Source organism: Delphinapterus leucas, chromosome 13 (genome assembly GCF_059928025.1).
Source record: "Delphinapterus leucas isolate spDelLeu-1000000601 "Yukka" chromosome 13, BTC_Dleu_Yukka2, whole genome shotgun sequence".
Classification (NCBI taxonomy): Eukaryota; Metazoa; Chordata; class Mammalia; order Artiodactyla; family Monodontidae; genus Delphinapterus; species Delphinapterus leucas.
In genome coordinates this window covers 34,007,123-34,017,296 of record NC_143141.1, presented here as the reverse complement: position 1 = coordinate 34,017,296, position 10,174 = coordinate 34,007,123, and positions in this window count along the sequence as shown.

The window sequence follows — 10,174 nt, the reverse complement described above, 5'->3', positions numbered from 1 at the left end:
TCAAACCTATTGTTAAGCCCCTCTAGTGAACTTGTCATTTTAGTTATTGTACTTTTTTACCTCCACAATGTTCATGTAGTTCTTTTTAAAAATTACTTCTCTCTCTTTATTGACATTCTCTATTTGTTGCAATGTTGTCATACCTTTGTCTACTTCTTCTAGCATGGTTTTCTTTAGCTCTTTCAATATGTTTATAATGGTTATTATGAAATATTTTTCTGTTAAATCCAATATCTGGACCCTCTCACAGCCAGTTTCTGTTGCCTATCTATTTTCCTATGTATGAGTCAGTCACACATCCTGTTTCTTTGTATGTCTTGTAATTTTTTGTTGTTGAAAACTGGACACTTAAGGTAATATATTGTAGCAAATCTGATACTGATTATCCCTCTCCCCTGGGACTTGTTTGTTGTTGTTTATTTGTTTAGTGACTTAACTATTTTAGTGAAGTCTGTTGCCCCTGCAGTGTGCAGACTCTGTACTTGCTCCTTAGAGATTATAGCCTTCAATGTGCACAAGTTGCTCTGGGATGACAGTGTTTTAGCAGTGCTCTCTTTGACTGTCTCTTTCCCTGATCTCTCTGTTAAGCTGTCTGCCTCTGTTGGTATCACATCCAGCTTTTAGGCTGATTTCTGTATTGTTTCAGACATAAATTTCTTTATAATCTGGTCCAATTCAATTTGGGCTCCTTGGCTGGTGTACTTTTTGAGACTAGTCTCTGACATGTCTTCTGTCCCCAGGAGGCTATTTTAACTTTTTCTTTCCCTGGTTCTCTCTGTTAAACTTGCTGATCTGCCAGTTTAGCTTGCTGATATTATGAAGCTATCAGCCTTCCTCCTAATTTCTTACCCAATTTCTCCATTATTTCTGAGATTGCCAGTGTAGGTTTGAAGTTCCCTACACTGTATTAAATAAAGTCATTTCCTCTGAGGAGAGCTTAAGAGCTCTCTGTTGTTATGACTGCCTTCCTCCCTAGGCAAAATCTCTGAGCCACTGCTCCAGAGCAGGTGTTGGGGACAGTGGCCCACTTCTTTTGGAATGACAACTCTGCTTATGAACAGGACTTTGGGTGGGGGCAGTAGCCTCTGGTCTTCTTGGCTTGCCTCTCCTGGAGTAAGATCTCTGTCCTACCAACAGACTGGGACAAGGGCAATTAGGGCCACAGTATTTTTGGCCTGCTTCATCTGGGATTGAGCCTCCAATTTATGAGTGTGGTCTGGGCTTAAGAAGGGAGCCCTAAACCTCTGTGCTGCACTTGCCTGAAATTTAGCCTCTATAACACAGAGCTGGGAAGGAACAGAAATGTTGGTGGCCCATCCTTCTTGATGGGGGGATGCCATATCCCTTGGGAGTTAGGGGAAGAGGGAGCCCCATCCTCTTATCAGTAGCAACTGGAGTAGAGCTTCCATCACACTGAGATTGGTGGGAGTGGCAAGTGAGTGGGCCATGGGTAAACTACCACAAATGCTCACTTCTTATCAAAATTTAGTAGATTTTCTTAAATAAATATTTCTTCATTTGGCGTCTAAACTTAGGACAATTTACAGACACTTTAAATGATTGTTTTTTAAAAATAATTTTCACCAGTATGTCTGGTTCACTGGGGAGTATGTCTATAGAACTCTTCATGCTTCGACTCTTGAAGTGGATCTTTTTCTGGAATTGCTTTTGTAGCTGGTATGTAGACTCTACATAGAATGTATAGGGGTAAGGAATTCGTAAGATGAAAATCCTGAAGGGAAAGGATTATTCTCATTTTATGCTTGTGGAAACTATTATTATCACTTAAATTAGAGTTCAAGTCAAAATTCTATTGTTTCTAAATCCCAGGTCTTTGTTCACTGATTGATATATCATGCTTTTGATTTGTATTTTTAATGAATTGAGGCCCTAATCTTCAGATAACAAATGCATTAGTTATGTACGGCTACATAAAAAATTACCCTAAAACCTAATGGCACAAAACAAAAAGATACTTTTTAAAAACTATTTTATTTATTTATTTTTGGCTGCATGGGTCTTCGTTGCAGCATGCAGGATCTTAGTTGCAGCATGCAGGCTTCTTAGTTGTGGCATGTGTTGCGACATGTGGACTTCTTAGTTGCGGCATGCGAACTCTTAGTTGCGGCATACATATGGGATCTAGTTCTCTGACCAGGGATCAAACCGGGGATCCCTGCATAGGGAGCTTTTAGTCTTACCTGCTGGACCACCAGGGAAGTCCCCAAACTATACTTTTTTATCCTTACCATTTCCATGGATAAGGAATTCATAACTGGGTAGTTCCTCCTTAGAGTCCGTCATGAGATTGCTTTCAGGATGTTGATTTAAGCTGCAGTCATTTATGCTTCACTGAGGCTGGAGGTTCTGTCTCCCAAGTGGCTCAATGAAATGGCTGCCAATTTGGTGGTAGTTGTTGGCTGGAGGCTTTAATTTCTCTCCTTATGGGCTTCTCAAAGGCTGTTTGGATGTCCTCATGACATAGCAGCTGGCGTTCCCTGGTGTGAGTAATCCAAGGGAGAGAAGGGAGGGTCAGTCAGAGGCTACTCTTTTCATGACCTAGCCTTGGAAGTCACATAGCATCACTTGCACCACATTGTATTCATTAGAAACAATCTGCTAAGCCTGACCTACATTCAGAGGAAGTGGAATTAGGCTCCACCTTGTGAAGTGAAATGTATCAAAGAATTTGTGGACAGGTTTAGAAACCACCTTAACAAGAAGAGGCAAAGGGATTTCTGGTCACCATTGCACTAGCTTTGACAAAAACTCAGAAAAATAACTGCTTGTTTTTTTAAAATATTTATTTATTTGGTTGCACCAGGTCTTAGTTGTGGCAGGAGGGCTCCTTAGTTGTGGCTCGCCAGCTCCTTTGTTGCAGCATGCATGTGGGATCTAGTTCCCTGACCAGGGATTTGAACCCAGGACCCCTGCATTGGGAGCACGGAGTCTTATCCAATGTGCCATCAGGGAAGTCTCAACTGCTTGTTTTCTTGAGTTAGTTTCTAAAATTCTATATATGTTACACCTGGGTACACACCTTATAGTCTGGCATGAATGCTGCAAAATTCAAGTATCAGAACTAAGTATTCTCGATGTTTATGTTCTATTGCAGGACATGAAATGTTGTGGGATTTCTCAAACTTTCATCATGGCCCTGTGTCTATCCAGTCATTAGATTTGGATTCTAAAGACAGAAGGAAGGCAATGGTTGCCCCCAAATCCTGTTTATTAGGACAGTTGCAATAGAGATGAAATGGTGATGAGATTCTTTATGTCACTGAAACAAAGCCCCATTTATGTTAACAAATCACAGGAAACAGTTTGTGATGACTATTCTTTTTCTAATACTTTCAGGCATTGAGCTGTGGCTATGCTGAACAGGCAGAAGCTGAGCTTTGGATAGAGCTGCTCAGGACTTGTCTGGCCAATCAGAAAACAGAGTGGGTAAAAGTAGAGGATGGGGAATTGTAAAATAGAGTAATGGTGAGAAGAAGATGTGGAGTAGGATACATTTTTTTCTGTTAAGAAAATTGACATTTTTAGATGGGAATGAGAATTTCTGTAAGTGGTCCAAAGAGACTAGATGACATAAAAGCTTGGCATAAAAGCATGAATACAGTAGACTCTAAGGGTAAAAATATATTTTGCTTTGGAATGCCATGAATATTGGTGAGCATCTTTCAGTTTACAGATTTCCAGGCTCACATCTTATAGGCAAGCTAATCTAGTCCCCTCCCTTATAAGAAGTTGAAATCCAGTGAGATTAGTATCAGAGCAGGGACTAGAAAGGTAACTCTTTTGATTCCTAATCTAGGGTTTTATTCAATGTTCTATATTGCCGTAAGGGGTTTATAAGCCTTTGCATTATCGGGTTCCTTGCTACCTCAATTTGTCCTTTCTTTACACCACTTCACCTCAGCTGAGCTGGCATTCATGTTATTCCTCAAACACACCCAACATGCTTTGGTCCCAGGGCTTTGCACTTGATGTGTCCTCTATTGGAAAGCTCTTCTTTCAGATCTCTGTGTGATTTTCCTCCTCCCTTCCTTTATATCTCTGCTTAGCTGTCACCTCACCAGGGAGGACTTCTCTGATTACCTTATTGAAAGCATTACCTAGCCCCTGCTTCATCATTTTCCCTTACTTCCTTTATTTTCCTTTAAAGAAGTGATTACAGTTAAATGAGATCATATGGGTGGGCCCTAATCCAATATGACTGGTGTCCTTATAAGAAGAGGGAGAGACACCTGGGATGTGTAGGCATACAGAAAAGCCCACGTGAGGTCGTGGCAAGAAGGTGGCCAGCTGCCAAGGAGAGAAGGCTGAGGAGAAACCAAACCTGTCCACACCTTGATTTGGACTTTCAGCCCCCAAAACTGTAAGAAAATAAGTTCCTGTGGTTTAAGCCACCCAGCCAGTGGTATTTTGTTATGGCAGCTCAAGCTGACTAATACAACCTGTAAGTATTCCCTGTTCCCCTCCACTTACCTCCTCTGTCTCCTCTTACTCATGCTGTTGCAGCCTTATTGGCTTTCTTGCTGTTTCTCAAATATGCCAAGCTGGCGTTCACCTCAGTGCTTTTGTGTTTTACATTTACTCTGCCTGTAATACCCTTCCTCCTGGATATCTCTACTGCTTATTCCCACACTTCATTCAGATTTCTGCTCACATGCTGCCTTCTTAGTGATGCCTTTCTTGACCATCCTATTTATTTATTTATTGGTTTTTATTTTTATTTATTTTTTAACATCTTTATTGGAGTATAATTGCTTTACAATGGTGTGTTAGTTTCTGCTTTACAACAAAATGAATCAGTTATATATATACATATGTTCCCGTATCTCTTCCCTCTTGCGTCTCCCTCCCTCCCACCCTCCCTATCCCACCCCTCCAGGCGGTCACAAAGCACCGAGCTGATCTCCCTGTGCTATGCGGCTGCTTCCCACTAGCTATCTACCTTACGCTTGGTAGTGTATATATGTCCATGCCTCTCTCGCGCTTTGTCACAGCTTACCCTTCCCCCTCCCCATATCCTCAAGTCCATTCTCCAGTAGGTCTGTGTCTTTATTCCTGTTTTACCCCTAGGTTCTTCATGACATTTTTTTTTCTTAAATTCCGTATATATGTGTTAGCATACAGTATTTGTCTCTCTCTTTCTGACTTACTTCACTCTGACAGACTCTAGGTCTATCCACCTCATTACAAATAGCTCAGTTTCGTTTCTTTTTATGGCTGAGTAATATTCCATTGTATATATGTGCCACATCTTCTTTATCCATTCATCCAATGATGGACACTTAGGTTGTTTCCATCTCCGGGCTATTGTAAATAGAGCTGCAATGAACATTTTGGTACGTGACTCTTTTTGAATTATGGTTTTCTCAGGGTATATGCCCAGTAGTGGGATTGCTGGGTTATATGGTAGTTCTATTTGTAGTTTTTTAAGGAACCTCCATACTGTTCTCCACAGTGGCTGTATCAATTTACATTCCCACCAACAGTGCAAGAGGGTTCCCTTTTCTCCACACCCTCTCCAGCATTTATTGTTTCTGAATTTTTTGATGATGGCCATTCTGACTGGTGTGAGATGATATCTCATTGTAGTTTTGACTTGTATTTCTCTAATGATTAGTGATGTTGAGCATTCTTTCATGTGTTTGTTGGCAGTCTGTATATCTTCTTTGGAGAAATGTCTATTTAGGTCTTCTGCCCATTTTTGGATTGGGTTGTTTGTGTTTTTGTTATTAAGATGCATGAGCTGCTTATAAATTTTGGAGATTAATCCTTTGTCATTTGCTTCATTTGCAAATACTTTCTCCCATTCTGAGGGTTGTCTTTTGGTCTTGTTTATGGTTTCCTTTGCTGTGCAAAAGCTTTGAAGTTTCATTAGGTCCCATTTGTTTATTTATGTTTTTATTTCCATTTCTCTAGGAGGTGGGTCAAAAAGGATCTTGCTGTGATTTATGTCATAGAGTGTCCTGCCTATGTTTTCCTCTAAGAGTTTGATAGTTTCTGGCCTTATATTTAGGTCTTTAATCCATTTTGAGCTTATTTTTGTGTATGGTGTTAGGGGGTGATCTAATCTCATACTTTTACGTGTACCTGTCCAGTTTTCCCAGCACCACTTATTGAAGAGGCTGTCCTTTCTCCGCTGTACATTCCTGCCTCCTTTATCAAAGATAAGTTGACCATATGTGTGTGGGTTTATCTCTGGGCTTTCTATCCTGTTCCATTGATCTATCTTTCTGTTTTTGTGCCAGTACCATACTGTCTTGATTACTGTAGTTTTGTAGTATAGTCTGAAGTCAGGGAGCCTGATTCCTCCGGCTCCATTTTTTGTTCTCAAGATTGCTTTGGCTATTCGGGGTCTTTTGTGTTTCCATACAAATGGTGAAATTTTTTGTTCTAGTTCTGTGAAAACTGCCAGTGGTAGTTTGATAGGGATTGCATTGAATCTGTAGATTGCTTTGGGTAGTAGAGCCATTTTCACAATGTTGATTCTTCCAATCCAAGGACATGGTATATCTCTCCATCTACTTGTATCATATTTAATTTCTTGCATCAGTGTCTTATAATTTTCTGCATACAGGTCTTTTGTCTCCCTAGGTAGGTTTATTCCTAGATATTTTATTCTTTTTGTTGCAGTGGTAAATGGGAGTGTTTTCTTGATTTCACTTTCAGATTTTTCATCATTAGTGTATAGGAATGCCAGAGATTTCTGTGCATTAATTTTGTATCCTGCTACTTTACGAAATTCATTGATTAGCTCTAGTAGTTTTCTGGTAGCATCTTTAGTATTCTCTATGTATAGTATCATGTCATCTGCAAACAGTGACAGCTTTACTTCTTCTTCTCCGATTTGGATTCCTTTTATTTCCTTTTCTTCTCTGATTGCTGTGGCTAAAGCTTCCAAAACTATGTTGAATAAGAGTGGTGAGAGTGGGCAACCTTGTCTTGTTCCTGATCTTAGTGGAAATGCTTTCAGTTTTTCACCATTGAGGACGATGTTGGCTGTGGGTTTGTCATATATGGCCTTTATTATGTTCAGGAAAGTTCCCTCTATGCCTACTTTCTGCAGGGTTTTTATCATAAATGGGTGTTGAAATTTGTCGAAAGCTTTCTCTGCATCTATTGAGATGATCATATGGTTTTTCTCCTTCAATTTGTTAATATGGTGTATCACGTTGATTGATTTGTGGATATTGAAGAATCCTTGCATTCTTGGAATAAACCCCACTTGATCATGGCGTATGATCCGTTTAATGTGCTGTTGGATTCTGTTTGCTAGTATTTTGTTGAGGATTTTTGCATCTATGTTCATCAGTGGTATTGGCCTGTAGTTTTCTTTCCTTGTGACATCCTTGTCTGGTTTTGGTATCAGGGTACTGGTGGCCTCGTAGAATGAGTTTGGGAGTGTTCCTCCCTCTGCTATATTTTGGAAGAGTTTGAGAAGGATAGGTGTTAGCTCTTCTCTAAATGTTTGATAGAATTCGCCTGTGAAGCCATCTGGTCCTGGGCTTTTGTTTGTTGGAAGATTTTTAATCACAGTTTCAATTTCAGTTCTTGTGATTGCTGTGTTCATATTTTCTTTCTTTCTTTCTTTTTTTTTTTTTGCAGTACGCGGGCCTCTAACTTTTGTGCTCTCCCATTGTGGAGCACAGGCTCCGGATGCGCAGGCTCAGCGGCCATGGCTCACGGGCCCAGCCGCTCCGCAGCATGTGGGATCTTCCCGGACCAGGGCACGAACCCGTGTCCCCTGCATCAGCAGGCGGACCCTCAACCACTGCGCCACCAGGGAAGCCCTGTTCATATTTTCTATTTCTTCCTGATTCAGTCTTGGCAGGTTGTGCCTTTCTAAGAATTTGTCCATTTCTTCCAGGTTGTCCATTTATTGGATAACTTTATTGGCATAAAGTTGCTTATAGTAATCTCTCATGATCTTTTGTATTTCTGCAGTGTTAGTTGTTACTTCTCCTTTTTCATTTCTAATTCTATTGATTTGAGTCTTCTCCCTTTTTTTCTTAATGCGTCTGGCTAATGTTTTATCAATTTTGTTTATCTTCTCAAAGAACCAGCTTTTAGTTTTATTGATCTTTGCTATCGTTTCCTTCATTTCTTTTTCATTTATTTCTGATCTGATTTTTATGATTTCTTTCCTTCTGCTAACTTTGGGGGTTTTTTGTTCTTCTTTCTCTAATTGCTTTAGGTGCAAGGTTAGGTTGTAAAGTAAAATAAAATAAAGTAAGATAAAATATAATAAAGTTATTAAAATAAAAAAATAATTATTAAGAGAAAAAAACGGACGGATAGAACCCTCGGACAAATGGTGGAAGCAAAGCTATACAGACAAAATCTCACACAGAAGCATACACATACACACAAAAAGAGGAAAAGGGGAAAAAATCATAAATCTTGCTCTCAAAGTCCACCTCCTTAATTTGGGATGATTGGTTGTCTATTCATGTATTCCACAGATGCAGGGTACATCAAGTTGATTGTGGAGCTTTAATCCGCTGCTCCTGAGGCTGCTGGGAGAGATTTCCCTTTCTCTTCTTTGTTCTCACAGCTCCCGGGGCCTCAGCTTTGGATTTGGCCCCGCCTTTGCGTGTAGGTCGCAGGATGGCGTCTGTTCTTCGCTCAGACAGGACGGGGTTAAAGGAGCCGCTGATTTGGGGGCTCTGGCTCACTCAGGCCAGGGGTAGGGAGGGGCACGGAGTGCGGGGCGAGCCTGCGGCGGCAGAAGCCAGCATGACGTTGCACCAGCCTGAGGTGCCCCGTGCGTTCTCCCGGGGCAGTTGTCCCTGGATCCTGGGACCCTGGCAGTGGCGGGCTGCACAGGCTCCCCGGAAGGGGGGTGTGGATAGTGACCTGTGCTCGCACACAGGCTTCTTGGTGGCGGCAGCAGCAGCCTTAGCGTCTCATGCCGCCATGTTAGCCGCGGCTCACGCCCTTCTCTGGAGCTCCTTTAAGCAGCGCTCTTAATCCCCTCTACTCGCACACCAGGAAACAAAGAGGGAAGAAGAAGTCTCTTGCCTCTTCGGCAGGTCCAGACTGTTCCCCAGACTCCCTCCCGGCCAGCCGTGGTGCACTAACCCACTGCAGGCTGTGTTCACGCCGCCAACCGCAGCCCCTCTCCCGGCGCTCCGACCGAAGCCCAAGCCTCAGCTCCCAGCCCCGCCCGCACCGGTGGGGGAGCAGACAAGCCTCTCGGCCTGGTGAGTACTGGTCGGCAGCGGTCCTCTGTGCGGGAATCTCTCCGCTTTGCCCTCTGCACCCCTGTTGCTGTGCTCTCCTCTGTGGCTCCGAAGCTTTCCCCCTCCGCCACCCACAGTCTCCGCCTGCGAAGGGACTTCCTAGTGTGTGGTAACCTTTCCTCCTTCACAGCTCCCTCCCACTGGTGCAGGTCCCGTCCCTATCCTTTTGTCTCTGTTTATTCTTTTTTCTTTTCCCCTACCCAGGTACATGGGGGGTTTCTTGCCTTTTGGGAGGTCTGAGGTCTTCTGCCAGCGTTCAGTAGGTGTTCTGTAGGAGTTGTTCCACGTGTAGGTGTATTTCTGGTGTCCCTGTGGGGAGGAAGGTGATCTCCGCGTCTTACTCTTCTGCCATCTTCCCGGAAGTCCTCCTTGAACATCCTATTTAAATTATAGCTTCTGTCACCTCCTGGTTCCCTATGTCCTGATCCCTATGCTTGTTTTTATCCATAGCACTTAACACCATCTGACATACTACATACTTACTTGTTTATTGTCTGTCACCCCAATCAAGGCTGTAGGTGTCATGAGGGCAGTAGTTAGCGTTGCTGTCTGTTTTGCCACTGACCCTTTGGTACCCAGAAGGGTTTCTGGCATAGAGTAGGCCCTCGAGTAATATTTGTTGGATCAGTTAATGAATGAACAAATGGTACTGGCCCATAGGTAGACAAATATATTGGTAGGATAGACTAGAGAGTCCATAAATCCATTTTTATATACAGGAATTTAATAATTTGTGGTTGTTTTTTAAGGGGAAGGAGCATTTCAGTGAAGGGGGAAAATGGTGGTTTGTTTACTTAATATCTGGAAGCTTCATGATGGATCTAATACATTTGGAAGAAAACAAAGTTAGGTTGCTACTTCATGTCACAAAAAGAATACATCTTAAATTAATTGAATACCTAACTGTAAAAAATAAA